At 46.4% G+C, this 24,606-nt stretch overlaps 1 protein-coding gene, 1 long non-coding RNA gene and 1 gene segment (V, D, J or C); 1 reads left to right on the top strand and 2 right to left on the bottom strand.

The window, feature by feature from the left end:
* LOC137522763 (uncharacterized) overlaps positions 1 to 10,037 on the top strand; it is a 58,977-nt gene extending 48,940 nt beyond the window's left edge. The window contains exon 3 of the long non-coding RNA XR_011022436.1: positions 9,880 to 10,037. This is a non-coding gene — a long non-coding RNA (uncharacterized lncRNA). The remainder of the gene's footprint in view (positions 1 to 9,879) is intronic.
* LOC137522707 (immunoglobulin lambda-1 light chain-like) overlaps positions 1 to 24,606 on the bottom strand; it is a 418,930-nt gene that overhangs the window by 142,260 nt on the left and 252,064 nt on the right. The window lies entirely within an intron of this gene.
* Positions 1 to 24,606, bottom strand: part of LOC137522623 (Ig lambda-1 chain V regions MOPC 104E/RPC20/J558/S104-like) — a 226,047-nt gene that overhangs the window by 130,308 nt on the left and 71,133 nt on the right.

Here is a 24,606-nt window from a genome sequence, read left to right as displayed (position 1 = left end):
ATATGTACTTTATATTATCTATTGATTATCTACCACCTTGCCTTATTGTCCTAGCAATAGATCAGATTTCAGTGGGGAAGAGAGACATTACAATCAGCAGAGCTTCATTGTAGCTGTACAATGGCCTCAATTCACTAAGCTTATCTCCTGTCTTTAATAACATTTCCAGAGTTATCACCATGGTGATAAAGCATGTAGTATTCAGGAAACATTTTACCTCAGGCAAACCTAAAGTTAACTCTTCAATCCTTAAAATAACTCCAGAATTCTAAAGTTAAAGACAGGCTGTTAATTAACTGCATGGGAAAATAACTACAGACAAGTTTGCGGCCTCAATTCACTAAGCTTAACTCCTGTCTTTAATAACTCTTCTGAGCTGTTTTACAGTTATCACAATTATATCACCATGGTGATAACTGTAAAACAGCTCAGAAGAGTTATTAAAGACAGGAGTTTAGCTTAGTGAATTGAGGCCAAGCCTTAAGGTAACTTAACTACAGAGGAGGTAACTTAACTACAGAGGAGGTAACTTAAGGAATGAAGAGATAAGATAACTCTCTCACTGTGTGGTGGCAAGTTATCTGTTGCCTTATTATCTCCAGCATGACCTTAGTGAATTGAGCCCAATATTTGTTAACAGCTGGCATAAACTTAATGTGCAAAAAGTTGCCTAAGACCAGCAATGTGACACGCCAGAGTCACTCATCCATTGCGTGACCAGCCCTGGGCTGCCCATGACACCAGGTGACGCCTCTTCCTCAGGTGGCATCAGCGTCAGGGTGGCATTCCGCTCCCCTCCCTCCCTTTTCTTGGGTCCCCCTTCGGTGCTTTTTCCCCCCTCCATGCAGAACAGCAGCGGCAGTGTAAAGGTACTTATGTCCAGCCTCCAGCAGGTCTCCCCTGTGATGTGCCGGCAGCCGCTGGGTCTCCCAGTGGTCTGCCCTCTGCAGCCGATGCTCGTGTACTTGCAGGAAGTAGACGAGCAGCGGCTGTGTGCTCTCCCATCTCGTTCCTGTCGCTGGGAGCGTTTTGCGCCTGCGCAGTAGTACTGCACAGTCACAAAACGCTCCTGGTCGATGGGAGCATGGCGGGAACGTGCGCAGCTGGGAGAACTTTCCAGGGCCGATTGCGGACAAACGAGGAGGCAGAGGAGGATAGCAAAGGAGGGATCAGGCCGGAGGGGGCTGGAGGAATCCCCAGGTATGCATATTTTTGTTTCCCCATCTCAGGTTTACTTTAATTGTTCCCTGCATCAATTATAAACAAGCTCAGTGTCTCTTTTGCCAGGTCCCATCCACAACCTATGGAAAAAAAACTTTTTAAAAAATATTTTGTAGCATGTTGCCTAAAAAGTCACATACTTTCTGTTTGATTAATAGGTCTCTTCTTTCAGAACAGGAAAAAAGGGCGCAGGAGCCCTTACAGAAAAAATGGTGCTGCCACAGGCACCTATTATAAAAGCTGTGATTTGTGGCAAAGAAGGGAAATTTGGGCACACGGCATTGGCATGCCTCGGCGCCCACTCTAGGTGCTAAAATTTACCTTCTTTGCCGCAAATCGCGGCTTTTATAATGGGCGTGGTTTGCAACAAATAAGGTCAATTTGGGCGTCCAGAGGCAATTCATAGCAATTTGCATATCGGCATGTCTCGGCACACAAATTTATCTTCTTTGCCACAAATTGCGGCTTTACGGCGGGGTTAGGGTAAGGTTAGGAGGGTAATAGGTAAAGGGGGGTTAAGGGTTAGGCATCAGTAGAGCGAGGTCTTAGGGTTATGCATCGGTAGAGGGAGTTCTTAGGGTTAGGCATAGGTAGAGAGAGGTCTTAGGGTTAGGCATCAGTAGAGGGAGGTCTTAGGGTTAGGCATCGGTAGAGGGAGGTCTTAGGGATAGGCATAGGTAGAGTGAGGTCTTAGGGTTAGGCATTGGTAGAGGGAGGTCTTAGGGTTAGGCATCGATAGAGGGAGCTCTTAGGGTTAGGCATCAGTAGAGAGAAGTCTTAAGGTTAGGCATTTGTAGAGGGAGGTCTTAAGGTTAGGCATCACTAGAGTGAGGTCTTAAGGTTAGGCATCGGTAGAGGGAGATCTTAGGGTTAGGCATCGGTAGAGAAAGGTCTTATGCCTAACCCTAAGAGGGAGGTCTTAGGGTTAGGCATTGGTAGAGGGAGGTCTTAGGGTTAGACATAGGTAGAGAGAGGTCTTAGGGTTAGGCATTCGTAGAGGGAGGTCTTAGGGTTAGGCATCGGTAGAGGGAGGTCTTAGGGTTAGGCATCGGTAGAGGGAGGTCTTAGGGTTAGGCATCGGTAGAGGGAGGTCTTAGGGTTAGGCATCGGTAGAGGGAGGTCTTAGGGTTAGGCATAGGTAGAGGGAGGTCTTAGGGTTAGGCATCAGTAGAGGGAGGTCTTAGGGTTAGGCAAAGGCAGAGAGAGGTCTTAGGGTTAGGCATCGGTAGAGGGAGGTCTTAGGGTTGGGCATCGGTAGAGAGAGGTCTTAGGGTTAGGCATAGGTAGAGAGAGGTCTTAGGGTTAGGCATAGGTAGAAAGAGAGGTCTTAGGGTTAGGCATTGGTAGAGGGAGGTCTTAGGGTTAGGCATTGGTAGAGGGAGGTCTTGGGGTTAGGCATTGGTAGAGGGAGATTTTAGGGTTAGGCATCAGTAGAGGGAGGTCTTAGGGTTAGGCAAAGGCAGAGAGAGGTCTTAGGGTTAGGCATAGGTAGAGAGAGAGGTCTTAGGGTTAGGCATTGGTAGAGGGAGGTCTTAGGGTTAGGCATTGGTAGAGAGAGGTCTTAGGGTTAGGCATCGGTAGAGGGAGGTTTTAGGGTTAGGCATTGGTAGAGGGAGGTCTTAGGGTTAGGCATAGGTAAAGAGAGGTCTTAGGGTTAGGCATTGGTAGAGGTAGGTCTTAGGGTTAGGCATAGGTAGAGAGAGAGGTTTTAGGGTTAGGCATTGGTAGAGGGAGGTCTTAGGGTTAGGCATTGGTAGAGGGAGGTCTTGGGGTTAGGCATCGGTAGAGGGAGGTCTTAGAGTTCGTTATAGGTAGAGAGAGGTCTTAGGGTTAGGCATTGGTAGAGGGAGGTCTTAGGGTTAGGCATCAGTAGAGGGACAGGGGCGATATCTGGCATCCGCCTGTCTGAACCAGGCTTGCAAGAGGGTTGAAAGAGTTAATTTACCTTAAAAGGATCCTTAAGTGACCTGACTCGGAGTCGGCGGGCCACTGCCCCTGTGCTTCCCCTGCCACGCGTATCCTTGCACGTGTTCTTGTTCGCAATAGCGTCCTGAGCAGGACACTATTGCAAACTGGAATGCGTGCAAGGATACGCGTGGCCAGGGCTGCGCAGTGGCCGAAGATGAAACTAAGCTGGGGCGGACCGGATCATTGGTTAGTGGCTGCGTGGGCACAGGAAGGCTGCAGGGGGCTGGTAGAAGCCCCAGGCAAGTGAAACCCTATAGATGTATGGGTATCTCTTTTACTGCATTAGAACTGAAGACATCACTTAAAAAAACGTGATAAAACAGATTTTAGAGATGTCGCGAACCTCCGATTTTCGGTTCGCAAACCCTGTTCGCGAACCTCCGCGAAAGATTCGGTTCGCAAAAAAGTTCGCGAACCGCAATAGACTTCAATGGGGAGGCGAACTTTGAAGATTTTAAAAAATTCTACCAGCTGGAAAAATGATAGAAAACATGTTTCAAGAGCTCTAATACCTGGAGGCACACCTGATTGAGTGAAATACACATCACTGCTGGAGGACCCACTCACCCTCCCTCCTCCAAGCAAGGTCCTTATACCATTTGACTCAGTTGTCTGCCTACACTAATTAGTTATGGGACAGCTGCTACACACTCTGCTAGGGAGATTTTAATTAGCCTCTTGTGGGCTCCCTCCTCCCTCCTCCCTCCTACCCTTCTACCCTTCTACCTATTCCCTCCTCCCTCCTACCGGAAGGCTGCAGGGGGCTGGTAGAGGGAGGGAGGAGGGTCTCTTCTGCCAGGGAATTATACTATTTTAAAAACCAGTATACATCATACCATAGCTGGGAATCGAACCCAGATCTTACTGTGTGGTGGGCAAGTCACCCTAACCACTGTACCACTACAGTAGTAAGTGAAGCTGGCCTAAAATTTAACATTTATGCTCAATGCAATAGAAACATTAGGTTGCTTAAAGGAGAACTGTAGTGAGAGGTATATGGAGGCTGCCATATTGATTTCCTTTTAAGCTATACCAGTTGCCTGGCAGCCCTGCTGATCTATTTGGCTGCAGTAGTGTGAATCACAGCAGAAACAAGCATGCAGCTAATCTTGTCAGATCCAGTGGTGTCGCTACCATGGGGCGGCCAGGAGCGCTCCACTCCGGGTGTCAGCTCCAGGGGGGGTGTCTTCAAGGCCTCCCCAGAAGCCTTGATGACACAGGAGGGGAAGCAGCGCTGAAGGAGGGGTGGCAGCGTCGGCGGGGAGGGGGGAAATACCCCCCCACATCTCCCTCACCTGGGTCCCCTCCTTCGGCGCTTCCCCTCCACGGGCGCCAGCAACGGGCACTGACAGGGCGGCTGATAGCCGCCCTCAGTTTACCCGAGCAGGGCTACGGGAAGATGGCCGCCGACACCCGCACTTGAGACAAAAATAGACGGCAAGATGGCCGCCGACGCCATCTTGCCGTCTATTTTTGTCTCCAGTGCGGGCTTCGGCGGCCATCTTCCCGTAGCCCTGCACTGATGACGCAGCGGAAGACTGCGCGGGACATTCAAGAGGAGCTGCGGAGAGAGAGGCTGCCTGGGATTCGGAAGAGAGGTTTCATCTGCAGGTAAGTGAATGTTTTTTTTTTTCTTTTACAGGTGCACCGGCCCGGACACCCACCGCTGCTGCCCACCTACCCACCGCTGCTGCCCACCTACCAACCGCTGCATGCTCACCTACCTACCGCTGCTGCCCACCTACCCACCACTGCTGCCCACCTACTCACCACTGCTGCCCACCTACCCACCAGGCTACCCAGCAGGCTGCCCACTTACCCACCAGGCTACCCACCACTGCTGCCCACCTACCCACCACTGCTGCCCACCTACCCACCACTGCTACCCACCTACCCACCACTACTGCCCACCTACGCACCACTGCTGCCCACCTACCCACCAGGCTACCCAGCAGGCTGCCCACCTACCCACCACTGCTGCCCACCTACCCACCACTGCTACCCACCTACGCACCACTGCTGCCCACCTACCCACCAGGCTACCCAGCAGGCTGCCCACCTACCCACCAGGCTACCCAGCAGGATGCCCACCTACCCACCACTGCTGCCCACCTACCCACCACTGCTACCCAGCAGGCTGCCCACCTACCCACCAGGCTACCCATCAGGCTGGCCACCTACCCACCACTGCTGCCCCCCTACCCACCAGGCTACCCAGCAGGCTACCCACCTACCCACCACTGCTGCCCACCTACCCACCACTGCTGCCCACCTACCCACCAGGCTACCCAGCAGGCTGCCCACCTAACCACCAGGCTACCCACCACTGCTGCCCACCTACCCACCACTGCTGCCCACCTACCCACCACTGCTACCCAGCAAGCTGCCCACCTCCCCACCAGGCTACCCAGCAGGCTGGCCACCTACCCACCACTGCTGCCCCCTACCCACCAGGCTACCCAGCAGGCTACCCACCTACCCACCACTGCTGCCCACCTACCCACCACCTACCCACCACTGCTGCCCACCCACCCACCACTGCTGCCCACCTACCCACCAGGCTACCCAGCAGGCTGCCCACCTACCCACCAGGCTACCCACCACTGCTGCCCACCTACCCACCACTGCTGCCCACCTACCCACCACTGCTACCCACCACTGCTGCCCACCTACGCACCACTGCTGCCCACCTACCCACCACTGCTGCCCACCTACCCACTAGGCTACCCAGCAGGCTGCCCACCTACCCACCAGGCTACCCAGCAGGCTGCCCACCTACCCACCACTGCTGCCCACCTACCCACCACTGCTACCCAGCAGGCTGCCCACCTACCCACCAGGCTACCCAGCAGGCTGGCCACCTACCCACCACTGCTGCCCCCCTACCCACCAGGCTACCCAGCAGGCTACCCACCTACCCACCATGCTGCCCACCTACCCACCACTGCTGCCCACCTACCCACCAGGCTGCCCACCTACCCACCAGGCTACCCAGCAGGCTGCCCACCTACCCACCACTGCTGCCCCCCTACCCACCACTGCTACCCAGCAGGCTGCCCACCTACCCACTAGGCAATCAGGCTGCTCACCCTTCACCACCTACCCAACAGGCTATCAGCTTGACAACACTCAAATTTGCTACCGACATTGTGTATTTTGTGGTCAGATTAACTACCGATATTGTGTATTTTGTGGTCAGATCTGCTACCGACATTGTGTATTTTGTGGTCAGATTAACTGCCGACATTGTGTATTTTGTGGTCAGTTTAACTACCGTCATTGTGTATTTTGTGGTCAGTTTAACTACCGATATTGTGTATTTTGTGGTGAAATCTGGTGCTGACATTGTGTATGTTCTGGTCAAATGTGCCGCAAGATTGAATGATTTTTTTCTGGTCAAATCTGCCGACATAATTGAATGTATTTTCTTGTGAAATCTGCTCACATAACGTGTAATGTCTGGTGAAATTTTCTCGCATTACGTGTATTTTATGTTGAAAGCTTCTGACATTTTGTGTATTTTCTGGAGAAAAGCTGCGCAATGATGTGAATTTTCTGGAGAAAGGTTGACTAAAACTTGGGTGCACTTTTAAATTAGCTCCGCCCCATCCGGTCATAGCCATGCACCGTGGGTGGGGGGTGTCTTTCAATACCTAGCACCGGGTGTCAAATGCCCTAGCTACGCCACTGGTCAGATCTTACAAAAATGTCAAACACCAGATCTGCTGCATGCTTGTTCAGGGTCTAGGGCTAAAAGTATTGGAGGCAGAGGATCTGCAGGATAGCCAGATAACTGGTATTGCTTAAAAGGAAATCAATATGGTAGCCTCCATATACCTTTCACTACAGTTCTCCTTTAAAGGGAACCTTAACTGAGAGTGATATGGATTTTTCCTGTAAACCAGGGGTCTCAAACTCAATTTACCTGGGGGCCGCAGGAGGCAAAGTCAGGATGAGGCTGGGCCGCATAAGGAATTTCACAATCGCGGCGCATCGCCGCCTCTGCCCGCCCCTCTCACTCTTCCTTCACAGAGAGGGGCGGGGAGAGGTGGCGATCCGTGCGGCGATTGACGTCAGGAGGGGCAGAGCTGAAGCTGAAAGCTCTGCCCCTTCCAGGAAATGCCGGCGGATTGCCCCCCCCCGGGCGATTTGGGGGCTCTGCAGCCCTCGTGATGCGGCGGGGATGCGGCGGATTACTTGGGAGCAAGGAAACTTTTGCCAGCGAGGGCCACAAAATATTGTATCGAGGGCCGCAAATGGCCTGCGGGCCGTGAGTTTGAGACCCCTGCTGTAAACAATACCAGTTGCCTGGCAGTCCAGCTGATCTTTGTGACTGCAATAGTGGCTGAATCACACCCTGAAACAAGCATGCAGCTAATCCAGTCTGACTTCAGTCAGAGCACCTGATCTGCATGCTTGTTCAGGGGCTGTGGCTAAAAGTATTAGAGACACAGGATCAGCAGGCGATTCAGGCAACTGGTATTATTTTAAAAGGAAAAATCCATATCCTTCTCCGTTTAGGTTCCCTTTAAGGATTTGTAGCATAAAAGCCAACTCACATTGGCTGGGATTTGAACCTGGGTCTCACTGTGTGGTGGGCAAGCACCCTAACCACTGTACCAACTGAAGCTGGCCTAAAATTTACCATTTATGCTCAATACAAGAGAAAAAGTAGACAAGACAAATAACATTTATATCACAATTTTCTCCTGGCGGACTCAAAGCACCAGAGCTGCAGCCACTAGGGCATGCTCTATAGGCTCTATATACATCCATATCACTCTCAGTTAAGGTTCCCTTTAAAGGAGAACTGTAGTGAAAGGTATATGGAGGCTACCATATTGATTTCCTTTTAACCCCCTTGGCGGTATGAAAAATACCGCCAGGGGGCAGCGCAGCAGTTTTTTTTAAAAAAAATTTTTTAAATCATGTAGCGAGCCCAGGGCTCGCTACATGATAGCCGCTGCTCAGCGGCATCCCCCCGCCCGCTTCGATCGCCTTCGGCGATCTCCGATCAGGAAATCCCGTTCAAAGAACGGGATTTCCTGGAGGGCTTCCCCCGTCGGCATGGCGACGGGACGGCACGTCATTGGGACTCCGGATCCAACCCTCGGCGCTGCCTGGCACTGATTGGCCAGGCAGCGCACGGGGTCTGGGGGGGGGGGGCGCGCTCCGCACCGGATAGCGGCGATCGGGCGTGCGGCGGCGGCGATCGGGGTGCTGGCGCAGCTAGCAAAGTGCTAGCTGCGTCCAGCAAAAAAAAAATTATTTAAATCGGCCCAGCAGGGCCTGAGCGGCACCCTCCGGCGGCTTACCCCGTGTCACACACGAGGTTACCGCTAAGGAGGTTAAGCAATACCAGTTACCTGGCTATCCTGCAGATCCACTGCCTCCAATACTTTTAGCCCTAGACCCTGAACAAGCATGCAGCAGATCTGGTGTTTGACATTTTTGTAAGATCTGACAAGATTAGCTGCATGCTTGTTTCTGCTGTGATTCACACTACTGCAGCCAAATAGATCAGCAGGGCTGCCAGGCAACTGGTATAGCTTAAAAGGAAATCAATATGGCAGCCTCCATATACCTCTCACTACAGTTCTCCTTTAAGCAACCTAATCTTTCTATTGCATTGAGCATAAATGGTAAATTTTAGGCCAGCTTCACTTACTACTGTAGTGGTACAGTGGTTAGGGTGACTTGCCCACCACACAGTGAGATCTGGGTTCGATTCCCAGCTATGGTATGATGTATACTGGTTTTTAAAATAGTACAATTCCCTGGCAGAAGAGACCCTCCTCCATCCAGTAGGAGGGAATAGGTAGAAGGGAGGGAGGAGGGAGCCCACAAGAGGCTAATTAAAATCTCCCTAGCAGAGTGTGTAGCAGCTGTCCCATAACTAATTAGTGTAGGCAGTCAAATGGTATAAGGACCTAGCTTGGAGGAGGAGGGAGGGTGGGCAGGCCTCGAGCAGTGTGTTTGGCAATAACATGTCTGCTGACAGTGATATGGAGGGTCAAAGTTTTGCTCAATACATCATTATGGGGTGAATCGAACTTCCGCAAAAGTTCGCCTGATGCAGGCGAACGCGAACCCCCAAAGTTCGCCTGGAACCGTTCGCGACATCTCTAACAGATTTTAGAACATAGAGAGCTCTCCAGCTATTTCCCTTAGGAGGCATACACAATTTGTGTGACAGTCAAGGAAATAGCTTCTTGTATGTGTTTGTGAATTCTCGTCCATATAACGCCCTATAATATAAAAGCCTTTTGACTAGTCACAGGTCATTGTACATCTGATCACTGATAGAAGCACCCACAATAAATCAACAAGGCAGAGGGCTATTTGTGTTTTTAATTATACAGTCTCAAAAAAATTCATGCATCTGGAATGGAAACATGAATTTGTATCGCTTACCTGCTGCAGTCGATATTTCCTGTTGGTACAGTACAATGAATTTCTTCAGTTTACTGTCTTGTCAAGGATGACTGCATTTACGTTGTGAAAGGTATTTGTACCACTTTTATACAGATGTTTAACACTGTGCGCCCTACTGTATCCGATCCTATGTAACAGTAGTACTTAGCCTCATCCTCTGTGTTAAGACCAGAGATGGTGAGAGTGGCCACATCATTAGAATTTTCCCCAGAGAACCGGTCTGCTACCCCTGATCCTCTTTCATTGTCCTTATAGATAAGCAGACGAGGGGCATTGACGTATTTTTGTTGATACCAGCTCACATAATAATCCTTGGTAAGACTCTGACCTGAACATGTCAACTTAACAGTTTCTCCAGGCTTTGCTGACACTTCAGGGAGTTGATTCAGAACATACTGTCCAAAGCAACCTACAGGAGGAAAAATGTGAAAAATGAAATAAAATATACCTAATGCAATAAACTTGTCTCTAGAGTTGTATTACAGGACATCATTTTACACCTTAACTATCAGTGATATACCTTTTCAGCCCACATCAACCAAAAAGTTTTCAAAGCTGTCTCAAACTAACTTAAATTTTACAATATTTTCCTACCTGATTTTTAGTAGTTTTCAATTGCTATGTGCTGAAAGGATATTTTGTCAACATGATGAGAAAACTCAGAAGAAAGGATTATTCAGGACCATATATATTGTTGTATGGGATGGTAAACATTGTTAAGTGTTTCCATTTGATTTTTTGGCCCTGAAAATAGGAACACTCTTAAAGGTGACACATTTGTAAATTCTGTACTCACATGTGCAGAGACAGGTGACAGCCAAGATCAGAGTATAGCAGTACATAGTGAGCAAGATCTAACTGTTCTATTCGTCTTTCATCATTATTACCAGTAATTAATTTAAAGGTCCTTTGAACAAAGACATGCCTCATTATGCAAATAAGCAAGATATGACTGACCTACATTTGTTGATTTGCTTCTTACTATGTATTTAAAGTTTTACATATGTAATGTTCATATGTGTATATATATGAACGTAGTTCCAATGCGCAGGGCTGTGACTGCAGTCATAGCTACTTCTGTGTCCACCCACGTGCAACACTGTCCACGAACGCCTGCCCAAATGGCCATGTCCACCCACCTGCACATGCGGCCACGTCAAAACCACGGGATTGCCCGGCCAAATAAACCTGTGTGAGTAGTGCTCTGCAAACTACAGCAGCGCAAATGGACACAGATGGATGCCAAAACCTGGGCTTTTATTTGGTAGGACTTGTAGCTGGATGTAGATGCCTCAAGATATTAAAGTAATACATTATTCTCTCTTTGAATGTCAGCACATTTAATATTAAGCAAGTGGCTGATGCTGTACACAAGAGCCTGCTGCATACTAAATAGGGACTGTCTACAAATCTTTTTCTGCAAAACTTTGTATGATTGATAGTTACATAGTTATTTGGGTTGAAAAAAGACATACGGTACGTCCATCGAGTTCAACCAGAAAAATGAAGTACAACACCAGCCAGCTCCCTCACATATCCCTGAGCAAAAGGCTTTTTTCTATCCATGCCCAGACTCCCCAAGCAGCACTTGGGGAGAGGTAGAAAGGCTGGGGGTAAAGCAGCGCTGTGCACAAGACTCTGCTGAACACTGAACTGTCTACAAATCTGTGTCTGCAAAACTTTGTATGAATCAGTGACTGAGAAAATGCAGCCATTACAACAGTTGTGCAGAGAACAGGTTTTTTTTTTGTTTTTATGCCCTTAGTTGTCAATCTCTCAGGATTTAGGGCACTGTTCAATGTGATATCTTGCTATAGTGGTGGAAACAGGAATTAATCTAGATTTAGGTACTTAATTAAAAGGAAAGGATTAGACTGGAAATGTACAGATTGTTGTGTGAACCAAGCTTTATTACTGTATATTCAAAATGAGATAGATAGATAGATAGATAGATAGATAGATAGATAGATAGATAGATAGATAGATTACACATAAAAGGTGTACATTTCTAGTTCAGTCAGATAGAACCGATAAAAAAACTGATAAAAAACTGATACATAACTGACAGGACAGGGCTGGACTGGACTGGAAATGTATAGATTTATGTGTGGACCAAGCCCAACTATCCTTAGGATCTTAGACACTTATAAACCCTGTCTCATGTTACTAACTGTCCTCAGAAACTTACACTCTAATCACTTTCTTATGTCATCCTTAATGACATGAGACAAGGATTAGTATGTAAACTCCCTAGGAAAATCAGTGACAAGAGACAGGGATTAGATTGTAAAACACGGAGGACAGTTAATGACGTAAAGACAGGGATTAGATTGTAATATCTACTCTATCTATCTATCTATCTATCTATCTATCTATCTATCTATCTATCTATCTATCTATCTATATAGGATAGGTGTATGTGTGTGTATGTGCTGCCATCACTTGAAAACACCTTGATCGATTTCAACGAACCTTGGTATACAGATTCCTTACTACTCGGGATGACATGTTCTGGGGGACTTGCACCTCCCGTGCACACCTGGCCGTGGCTGGAGCTACAAACAGCCAATCAGATTTCACCCATTCATGTCAATGAAAAAAATGTAAAAGGCTGCCATTCACACAGCAATAAAACCAGAGTTCCCAAACTTGCCATAGTTGGTCACTTGGTGAATGAGGTGAAAAATGCAGGGAAAGTGGACAGAACATAAAACAATCAAATTTGAGCAATTCATTTTCAATGGGAAAATGTAAACTGCAGCCATTGTTAGACTGTTACTTGCAGGGTTTTGAAATTTGGCCACTGGATGACTCGGATTAAAATTCAGGAAAGTGGGTGGAGCCTACAACAGCCAGTCAAAATTCACCTATTTATTTTCAAGGGGAATATTTAAACTGCTGCCATTCTTACACTGATAATGGCAGAGGGCTAAAACTTGGTACAGTCGGTCATTGGGTGACTGGGATTCAAATTCACTAAAGAGGTGAAGCCACAAACAGCCAATCACATTTATTTCATTTCTATATTAAAATTTAAATTATTTATGCAGAGGAACCCAGAAGCTCACAAACTTAGTCATGGGGCTTGATTCACAAAACGGTGCTAAGTGTTAGCACACTGTGAAAAGTGTTTTATCAGAAATGTTAACGCATGAAAAATTTGCGTTAACGCGCCGACGCAATTTTTTTAAAATCGTTTGTTGCGCGAAAATCTTTTTTTCTCATGTGAAAATGCAGTAAAACGTGTGAAAACCCGTGCTAACAGCCGTGCTAACAGTTAGCACTGTTTTGTGAATCAAGCCCATTTAGTGTCTGTGTGCTAAGGTTAGTAAAAGTGGGTGGAGCCAACAACAGCCAAATACATACCCGGGCAATGTCAGGTCTTCCGCTAGTTTAATATATAATATTCATGGCAGGTAGACTGGAAACATAAATGAATTAACTGTACAAATGTGATGGCAGCAGCCAATAAAGTACAATGGTGTATAGTAGCAGCTCAAGAATCCATAGAGAATGCTTGTGTGCAATACAAATTAATGGGCCTGATTCACTATTCGGTGCTAACCCAGTTAGCACGTCCAAAGGCTTTGGGCGTGCTAACTAGGGTGCTAAGTAGTTAGCACTAAGAAAAGTGAATCAGCTTGCGCGCAAAGTCCCGCACGCAAAACTTTGCACACGCAAAGTCCGGTGCGCGCTCAATGTCGCATCGCGGTGTGACAAAACGGCGCACTTGATGTGACTATAAGGGCGCAATGAGTGTGACCTTATCGTCGCACTATGCGATGTTGAGGTCGCACCCAATGCGCCCTTATAGTCACATCAGGTGCACCCTTTTGGTCGCACCGCGATGCAGTGTTTCGTGCTCACCTGACTTTGCTCGCACAAAGTTTTGCACGTGGGACTTTGCGCGCGAGCGCTATTTAGCGTGCACAAAGTGTTTTTAGGTGTGAAAAGGGGCTTTTCACAAGCGTGCTAACAGTTAGCACCGCTTTGTGAATCAAGCCCAATATCTGCACAAAAACAAAAAAAATAACAATTTGCACAAAAGATACCAATTGCAATGAAGCAACCAAATAATGTGCAGTAGTGCGTAGCCTGCAGCTAAAAAATCTGTAACAAAGCACTGCTCAAAATATTAGATAAGCTGTCCAGACAGTTAAGATTAAAATATACCAATTTTCAAGCAATGACAATTAAAAAAAAAGGCTAGTGGGGGCGGAGCGTAACATGGCCGCGTGAAGAAGCTTGCCTTCAGAGCTCCCGACCACATGGCACTATTACCGGCAATACAACCCTGAAACCCAACTCATAAAGCACCCTAAATGGTATGGCAGGCAGAGATGGACGCAAAGCAACTAAAAAAACAGAAGCAACGAGCCTCAGAACCAACCTACGGGACTTCTTCTCTCCCCGGACAACAAGAAGCAATTCCTCCAAGATGGCCGCCGCCCCGGCTTCTTCAGACAGCTCTTCCAGCACCGCAGAGGCGCCCTCTACCCTAGATGACCTATGGGCTTTCTTGAGGGGGATGCCCACCAAAATGGACATGCATCACCAGACGGAGCATATCTTGAGCTCCACGAAGACGGAGATTGCCGCTGTGAGAGCCGACATTGCATCAGCTGCACAACGCATAACCACCTTGGAAAGCGAGGTGCAGACCCTACAAACGGAGGTGAAGCAGCTGAAGGAAAAGGGCGATAAACAACAAACTCTCAACTCCTTTATGAGATCCCAGATTGAGGACCTCCAGAACAGAAATCGCCGGAATAACATCCGTGTTAGGGGACTGCCAGAGGCCACGAGGTCTGAGGACCTCCAACCTACACTCAGGGGTATTTTCAATGGTCTACTCCACAGGGCAGCGGAACACCCACTGAAGTTTGACCGTGCACATCGGGCTCTCCGCCCGCTGCCCAAGGGATCTGAACCACCGAGGGATGTCATATGTAGGGTGCATGATTTTGACATCAAAGAGGCGGTCATGACGGCAGCGCGCGAAGCTGGCTCTATTGACTTTGACGGGGCATCCATCTCCCTTTATCAAGACTTAGCACCATCTACCCTTGCTCAGAGGCGGGCTCTTAAACCACTTATTTCAGCACTCCTGCAGCTGGGGGCGACCTATCGCTGGGGATTCCCCTTCTACCTACAGGCTCGAAGAGGAAACAGCTCTTACACTTTGAGGCACCCAAAGGATCTCCCTGAGTTCTTCAAAGCCTTGGACATGCAGGAGGTTAGAGTTCCAGAGTGGGACCCCGACTCTTTGGATTTTGCCAAACCTCAGCGCACGAGGCGCCAAAGAAACACACAGGAGCAGTCCTTTCAAGATGACTCACAGGAGCCAGAGACCTCCGAGTCTACCTAACTATATTGCTGTTTTGAACGCTCTCATCGGATACAGGTACAGTTTTTTCTATAGTTCTCAGGGGGGAGGGGTTTTTCCCTTTTTTCTTTCCCTCATTGAGAGGGGTTCCCCCTTGGTATACTCGTGCCTGCTGGATGGCGTGTCATAGGAACTCATGCCTATCTTTCCTATAAGAGGTTAATATATGGTGACTAGATGCCCTTGTTATGTGTTCCACACTATGCAATGTATATAGATATCTGTAATAAGCTTGCTATTGCTGGTATAAATCCGACGAGTATAGGGGCATTGATTTATGCATGCCATGTTGTGATATGCTGTCTAGCTTGTGTGGGTGCTGCAGGGGGGGCTCCTTTGCACTATGATTGACTTTGGTACATTATCTCAGTGCATGTAATAACACCACATTTATTCAGGTCACCGAGGGTATAAAAGTGAAGAGAAAGGGGGCTTAGCGCGGGAGGGGATAGAGCCTTGAGTAATGTCGTGTCTTGCTGTGTCAACAACAGAGTTAAAATGGTCTTGCCTAATAATTACTATCGCAACAGAGGGGAAGACTATTTAAAAAAAAAAAAAAAAAAAAAAAAAATGGGCGGGGAGGAGTCTACGGCTTTCGTTTATAGAGCTTGCTCTCATGATAGTGCTCAACAAGATATTGTACCGTATACCCAGGATATAGCTACAATTTTTATTAGTTCACCTTTATGCTTAGTGGAATAAGATGACTTAACCTGAGCAGTTTCAGCAGGGGGGGGGGTTGTCTGTTTATATTACATGTTCCTAAGCATGCCATGTGGCGGGAGGGGCGGGCTATTCACACACGTGGAATGTTGGGCTTTGTCTCCTTCCTCAATCTGGACAGGTCACTGTTAACTCTACCGTCCGGCCGGACGGAGAGCCCTATCCAGAATTGGGTGACATGGTGGAGGAGTATTTCTCTTCTCCTACCATGTAAATGGGAACTTAGATTCCTGTTTTTGTTCTTATGTTCTTGTCTTTGTCTTACTCTATCTTTCTTTTTCCCTGTTCGGTTTGTGCTTATAGAGTTCGCCCAGTGGCCGATAATCTTTAGATTAAATAAGCTTGAGAATGGCATCACTTAAAGTACAGACGTTTAACGCCAGGGGTCTAAATATTCCCGAGAAAAGATCTGCACTCTTGACAGAGCTACAACGCTCCAAAATACAAGTAGCATTCATCCAAGAGACCCACTTTAAGGGGAAGGACCACCCGAAATTAGGAAATAAACATTATCCTTTGACTTTTTACAGCTCATCTTCAATCGCAAAAACGAAGGGGGTAGCAATCCTATTTTCCAAACATGTAGGCATCTCTCAGATTCAGTCCCTCATAGACCCTGAGGGGAGATTTGCATTAGTTAAAGGCATCATTAATGACAGATCATTCACATTTGGGACATTCTATGCTCCAAACACTAGCCAACAATCCTTTCTCAATAAGTTCCTAGAGGAACTAGATGAGTTTGCGGAAGGCAGTCTGATTCTTGGGGGTGATCTGAATGTTGCACTAGATCCGGCGTTGGACACCTCATCCGGTAGAACAGCAGTACCATACAGGGTGATCCGCAAATGTGCGATTGCCCTCCAATCTCGTCAGCTGGTAGATATTTGGCGTATAGCACATCCCTCCGATAAGGAATATACCTTTTTCTCGCACCCCCACAAAACGTATACACGCATTGATTATATCTTTGCCTCACATAACTTACTCCCAGCGGTTTCTGACGCTCGCATGATGGAGGGCACCATCTCCGATCACTCTCCGGTATCGGCCTCCTTTGTTATACTAGAAAAGAGAGCAGGATTCACCTGTTGGCGTCTCAATGTATCCTTATTAAACAACAGAGAGGTCTCAGCAAAGGTGGATAGGGCACTTGAACGCTATTTTGCGACAAATGTGACTGATGATGTCTCCCCCATGACTATATGGGCAGCACACAAATGTGTGATCCGCAGAGTATTTATTCAGGAGGGAAGTAGGCTGAAAAAAGAGCGGAATGAGGTTATAGAGAAATCTCTCCAGGAGATTAGACGGTTGGAGCTTCTTCATAGGAGCTCCCTCTCTGATGTAGACCTGAGGGCTCTAACCGCTGAAAGGGAAAAACTCAAATCCATCTTATTCTTCAAAGCTCGCTATGCAGCCACACGATGCAAACAATACTATTATGAGTTTGGAAATAAGTGTGGTCGTTTACTCGCTAGGGCCCTCCGGTCACAACAGACAGGAAACTATGTCCCATTCATTAATGACTCCGCATCCAGGAAACACCACAGGACTTCTTCAATAGCCAAGACATTTAGGGCATTCTATGATACACTTTATAATCTCCCCCAGGAATCCTCGGATGAGACTAGGTCAATGCTAATGGATAGAATTAGAAGATACCTGGAGACTTCAGGGATGCCTAGACTCTCGGAAGCTGACATAGAGGAATTAGAAGCCCCACTTACTCTTTCAGAACTTAAAATGGCCCTGGCTCAAATGCCGACGGGAAAGGCCCCGGGACCGGACGGCTTCCCCAGGGATTACTATGCACAATATTTTGACCCTCTATACCCCCATCTCCTTAACGCCCTTAATTCAATCACGGAGAATGAATACCAGACATCCTTTCCAGTGGACATGACAATGTCTCACATTACGGTAATTCATAAACAGGGCAAAGACCCAGCAGTATGCCCTAACTATCGCCCTATATCCTTGCTAAATCTGGACCTAAAAATATACGCTAAAATTATCGCGAATAGGCTTTCTCCCCATATGAACCAGCTAGTGCACTATGACCAAACCGGGTTCATCCCGACGCGCGAGGCGTGTGACAACACCATGCGCACACTGGGAGCGGTTCACTGGGCACGGTCGAAGGCCTCACCTATGATGTTATTATCTACTGATGCGGAGAAGGCCTTCGATCGTGTCCATTGGGAATTCTTGAAAGGCACCCTGATACATATCGGACTAGCTCAAAAAGCGCTGACACGTATTATGGCCCTGTATAGATCCCCCTGCGCTAGGGTTAAAGTTAATGGAGAGCTCTCCGACCCCTTCAACATAGCCAATGGCACGCGCCAGGGATGTCCCCTATCCCCCTTTATATTTGCTCTGACAATTGAGCCACTATTACGCACTATTCGGGCCAATCCCGATATTAAGGGGCTCCAGGTAGATACAACAGAGCACAAAATAGCCGCATACGCGGACGATTTACTTTTTTATATCACCTCCCCTCACATCTCCTTGCCCAACCTACTACGAGAGTTCTCGACCTTTGGCCGATTGTCAAATTTCAAAATCAACTATGACAAGTGCGAGGCCCTTAGCATCAACTTAGACCTGACCACAAAATCTGTACTAGAATCTAACTTCCTATTTAAATGGTCACCCCGAGCACTATCATACTTAGGTACCAAAATCCCCAGTAACTTAGCAGAGACTTTTCAATTAAACTATACCCCTCTCTTAGTTAAGGTAAAGCAAGATCTACAAAGGTGGGATCTTGCTAGGTTTTCCTGGTTTGGCAGGATAAATATAATAAAAATGAATCTCCTCCCTCGTTTCTTATATATTTTTCAGACCCTTCCGATCTTAGTGCCCTTGTCCTTTTTCATAGAGATCCGCAAATGTTTCAATAAATTCATATGGAAAAGTAAACCCCCTAGGATTCGCTACGCGATCTCCACTCAATCCAAGGCAGAAGGGGGTTTGGCCATCCCTGATCTCCAGCTATATCATGCTGCAGCAGCTCTTATCCGCATAATTGACTGGAACAGACACGCACAACACAAGCAGTGGGTTAACATGGAAAAGGCTATGATTTCACCCCACCTGACACATCTTCCATGGACATGCAATAAAAAGTCAGATACTCGAAGCATTGACCACCCACTGGTAGTAAGTTCTTTACTGACACTATGTAAGTTCCGTAAACGACCGGATATTAGCCCCTGGCCTTCCCCTTTGACTCCTTTGCTAGATAATCCAAGATTCCCCCCTGGGCTGCATGCCTCCGCATACAAACAATGGCGTGGAACCCATACAGTCAGAGCACATCATTTAATACATAATAAGGAATGGCGAGGTATCAACTCACTGAGATCCATTCTTCAACTACCCAAAGCAGATGAATGGTCTTTTCTACAATTTAAGCACTTTCTGCTCAGTTTGGGCAGTAGAGCCGACTTTGATCGAGCTCCTTCACCATTTGAGACCATTTGTTCTGCGGAGGGTGTTGTCACACAGAGCATCTCCCAGGTCTACTTGATGCTAGTAACAGATTCTGAAGCCACTAATGCTATCCGCCTACGGTGGGAAACCACAGTCGGTAAATCCTTCACTAATACCCAATGGCAGAAAATTGTAATCCTAGCCCATAAATCCTCTTTATCCGCACGGATCCAGGAGTCTGGATATAAATTCCTGGTACAATGGTACCACACACCAGCTAGGCTCTTTAAAATGTTTCCTGGCTCTAGTGATGTGTGCTGGAGATGTAGAACCCACAGTGGTACATTCCTCCATATGTTCTGGGAGTGTCCACAACTCTCTGAATATTGGAACTCTGTTCGAGCGCTTATATCTGATATTACAGGTGTAGCCTCTTCAGATGATCCGACGTTATATTTGCTCCACAATACACCACGACGCCTTGGAAAATATAAGAAATCCTTGTCCAAACACCTTATCAATGCTGCCAGAATATTGATAGCACGGCATTGGAAAACGACGCAGTCTCCCTCAGTGAAGGAATGGATACAGGAGATTAAGAGTATTAAACAAATGGAGAATATCACATCAACAATACACAAACGAGACGAACAATTTAGCAGGACGTGGGCCCTCTGGTCTGAATTTGAGGAGACGGATGACTATAAGAGGTTGATGAGATAATCTGTAGAGTAAATAGGGACGATACCCCTGGTGTTGGGCGTCTGGATGGATGAACCAAGGGGGCTCCCCCCGTCACCTCACCCTCCGTGGGGTGGGGGGGGGGGGGGGGGGAGGCCTCCGATTTAACATCTCAATAGGCGGCTACTGGGCCCTCTCGAACTAGCACATTTAGCAATAGCTTTACTTCTGACCGAACCTTCTTTTCCTTTTCCTTTCTTGTCCTCTTTCTTCTTTACCTCTGAATGTCTCTGTCTATCTGTTTGTCCTGTGCTTACCTAAGATTGCCAACACCCTGGAGGATGCAAGGCAACTAGGGTACACAGCCGGATACGTGATAAAGTTTAATACTCATATGGTAGGGGTCTCGGGTGTATGATCCCTATGGGCCCCGAGCCCTCCTACCATATCACAATTGCTACCCCTCGGCTTACTGAGGGGGGAAGGCTGGAGTACACGTGGGGGCAGCCACGTGAACAATATGATAAATAAATGTTTTAAGAAACATCTTCCTGGAGGAATGTATTGCCATTCATTACACCCTTATACCCTGATGTGATTATTAACCACCGCTGGTGACACTGGTTGTCACCGGCTGCATAATTTTTCTTGGTTCTCTCTCACTGTCTAAAATGGGATAAGGAAGGCTTTGTAAGACACTTGTCTTTTTTCTGTTCCTGTTTGTTTTTTCTGTAATGTGAAAAACTTCTAAAATAAAGAATCTTTAAAAAAAAAAAAGGCTAGTGAATGAGAATACACACCACCAAGCGTATGAATAAACTATTAACCACAGCATATGTGACCCACAATAGCGTACAAGAACTATCTGAGTAGAAATATTTAATTTATTTTATACTATTTTTGTTAAATACAAAATTGCCTAAATTTGCTTTTGATGTGACACAATTAAATGCCCTCCCAAACTATTTCACTATATAAATTAAACATCTCTGTATAGAGAAATAAAAGTGGTGATTTGATTACTCATCCATCACTTCTTTGTTAGTTTGCAGATAACTCCTTTAAGATCACTATATTTTCAAAGGGGCAATCTGCTTGACTAAAGTGATGGTTATTCCTTTGTGTGCCCATCTTAATTATCCTGGAGTGGCTTTTACCACTTTTATTATTTTTTGTATTATTATTTAGTATTTATATAGCCCCAACATCTGCTGCAACGCTGTACAGAGTATATATTGTCTTGCCACTAACTGTTCCCAAGAGGAACTCACAATGTGATTCCTACCATAGTCATGTGTCATGTAGTGTATATATCGTAGTCTAGGATCAATTTAGGGGAAAACCAATTAAATGATCTTTGTTTTTGGGATGTGGGAGGAAACCAGAGTGCCTGGAGGAAACCCTGACAGACATGGGGAGAACATACAAACTCCATGCAGCTAGTCCCTGCCATGGATTCAAACCAGGAACCCAACACTGCAAGGCTAGAGAGCTAACCACTACACCACCGTGCTGCCTATCACTTGAATAAAGCCTTGGATTGGAAATGAAGAAAACAGAGAACAGAGGTCTGCATTCATTTTAGTTCCCAGTGCAGATTGCCACTTCCTGTACTGGTTCACAGCAAAAGTGGCCAATGTATGAAGAAAAAAACATACAGTACCTTGTTCTCCTCTCTGCACCAAAGTCAATAGTATAAAACAGTAGTAGAGCGCTTTTCTCCCATAAGACCCAAACAGCATATGCTTTTCTTAGATCAGTACATAGTGATGTGGTACTAGTAAAAAAGTTACGTAATCATAAATGCCAAACTTTACAGTTTTGATTTAACCACTTCACAACTGGTTTTTACCCCTTCAGCATCCAAGCAATTTTCACCTTTCAGCGCTCCTTACATTCATTCGCCTATAACTTTATCATTACTTATCACAATGAAATGAACTATATCTTGTTGTTTTTTCCACAAATTAGGCTTTCTTTAGGTGGGACATTATGCCAAGAATCATTTTATTCTAAATGTGTTTTAATGGGAAAATAGGAAAACATTTGAAAAAAAAATCATTATTTTTCAGTTTTTGGTCATTATAGTTTTTAAATACTGCATGCTACTGTAATTAAAATCCATGTAACTTATTTGCCCATTTGTCCCGGTTATTACACCATTTAAATTATGTCCCTATCACAATGTTTGGCGCCAATATTTTATTTGGAAATAAAGGTGCATTTTTTTCAGTTTTGCATCCATCCCTAATTACAAGCCCATAATTTATAAAGTAACAGTGTTATACCCTCTTGATATAAATATTTAAAGAGTTCAGTCCCTAAGGTAACTATTTATGTTTTGTTTTTGTTTTTTTAATTGTAATTTTTTTTTTTTATTATTACAAAAAAAAAATGTTAACAATTGGGGAGTGTGGGAGTTAATTGGTTAATTTATATTGTAAAATAATGTATTTGTATATGAAAAATGTTTTTGGGTGTAGTTTTACTTTTTGGCCACAAGCTGGCCACAGTAACTTTTTGTGAATGCGTCCTGTAAGCGTCGGAAGTACACTTACAGGATGTTCACAATGTTTGCGCTGCTTCTCATAGAAGCAGCCGATCATTGCTGGGGGACAGAGATCAACGAACGGGAATGGTTTTTCCCATTCATTGATCTCCGGGTGAGCGGCCGGCGGCATGCACGGGAGCGCGCACACGTGCGAGCGGGAGCGCGGACAGTGGCGGCAGCGGCGGGGGGTGCGTACATTTACGCTCCGGGCAGGGAACTCAAGTCCAAAGGAGCATAGATATACTGTACCCGGTCGGCGAAGTGGTTAAACACATTCAGGGTTGGAGCTGTCCTGATTGGGGGTGGCAAGGTGTTCCAAAGGGTAGGGGCAGCATGACAGAAGGATCTGTCTCCAAAGATTTTTAGTTGGACTCTGGGGGTGGTAAAGTTTTTAAATCCTTTTGTTTTGAGGTTGTTGGAGGTGTGATGCAGTAAAAAAAAATCCTTCAGGTAACTAGGGCCTAGGCCATGTAGGGATTTGAATATTATCATCACCATTTTATAACAATGGTGTTCACAGTAAATGAAAACAGGTGTGGGGAAAAAGAAGTGACAATCAATATTCAAGGAGCAGCTGAGAGATTTAGTGGTTCAACAGGAAAGTGTTTTTCTGCAGAAATAACTGCACTTTCATTGCAATTAGCTGATTACCATGTTAATAAGGAGGCCCCAGACGCTGGGTTGGGACGTTATCTGCTTGGGGTCTGCATGTTTTCCCCATGTTTGCATTGAGTTTCCTCCCATACCCTAAAAATAGACAGATTAACTGGCTTCCTCTAAAATTAGTTATGAAAGGCAATAGATTGTGAGCTCCTCTGATGGACAGTTAGGGCCCTTTAATCACTTGTTGTCAGTGAAACCTGAAAGAAATCTGATTTTCAAAGTAATGTCCATGTTTTCCTATGGCTCAGTTCATACTATACGCGTTTTAACTAAAAGTTTTTTAACAATGCACTGCTATGGAAAAAACGCATACCAATGGGTACTAACGCATACTAACGCACAGAGGTCTAGCTAAGGTTTTGGTGGCCCCAAGAAGCCCATGAGTTGAGGCCCCCCTGAAGTGAGCATGGCCAAGATGTGCTGTGGGTGGGGCCAAATACTAGCAAAATGCAGGTAGTCCCGGTTAACATACGAGATAGCGTAAAGGTGGTGCCCTCAGTTTAAGTAGCGAGCTATAACTATAGTTGCTGGAGTATAGGTAGCCAGGTACAGGTGGTGGCCTCAGTTTAGGTAGCGAGCCACAAGTGCCATAGTATAGGTAGCCAGGCACATGTAGTGCCCTCTGTATAGGTAGCAAGCTATAGGTGCTGCAGTATAGGTAGCCAAGTACAGGTGGTGCCCCAATATAGGTAGCGAGCTATAGGTGCTGCAGACAGAATAGGTAGTGAGCTATGAATGCTGCAGTATATAGGTAAGCAGGTACAGCAGGATATAGTACAGACTGCACCGTCAGTATAGGTAGTGAGCTATAGGTGCAGCAGGATATAGGTAGCCAGGTACAGATGGTGCTATCAGTATAGGTAGTGAGCTATAAGTGCAGCAGTATATAGGTAGCCAGATACAGATGGTGCCATCAGTATATGTAGTGAGCTATAGGTGCAGCAGTATATAGGTATCCAGGTACAGATTGGACCTTCAGTATAGGTAGTGAGCTATAGGTGCAGCATTAAATAAGTAGCCAGGTACATGTGGGGCCCCAGTATAGGTAGTGAGCTATAGGTGCAGCAGTATATAGGTAGCCAAATACAGTTGGGGCCTTCAGTATAGGTAGTGAGCTATAGGTGCAGCAGTACATAGGTAGCCAGATACAGATGGGGCCTTCAGTATAGGTAGTGAGCTATAGGTACAACAGTATATAGGTAGCCAGGTACATGTGGTGCCCCAGTATAGGTAGTGAGCTATAGGTGCTGCAGTATATGGGTAGCCAAGTACATGTGGTGCCCCAGTATAGGTAGTGAGCTATAGGTGCTGCAGTATATGGGTAGCCAGGTACATGTGGTGCCCTAGTATAGGTAGTGAGCTATAGGTGCAGTGGTATATAGTTAGCCAGGTACAGATGGGGCCTTCATCATAGGTAGTGAGCTATAGGTACAGCAGTATATAGGAAGCCAGGTACAGATGGGGCCTTCGGTATAGGTAGTGAGCTATAGGTGCAGCAGGATATAGGTAGCCAAGTACAGATTGCGCCGTCAGT

This window comes from Hyperolius riggenbachi, chromosome 1, assembly GCF_040937935.1.
Source record: "Hyperolius riggenbachi isolate aHypRig1 chromosome 1, aHypRig1.pri, whole genome shotgun sequence".
NCBI lineage: Eukaryota > Metazoa > Chordata > Amphibia > Anura > Hyperoliidae > Hyperolius > Hyperolius riggenbachi.
This window is presented reverse-complemented; position numbering and strand designations above follow the sequence as displayed.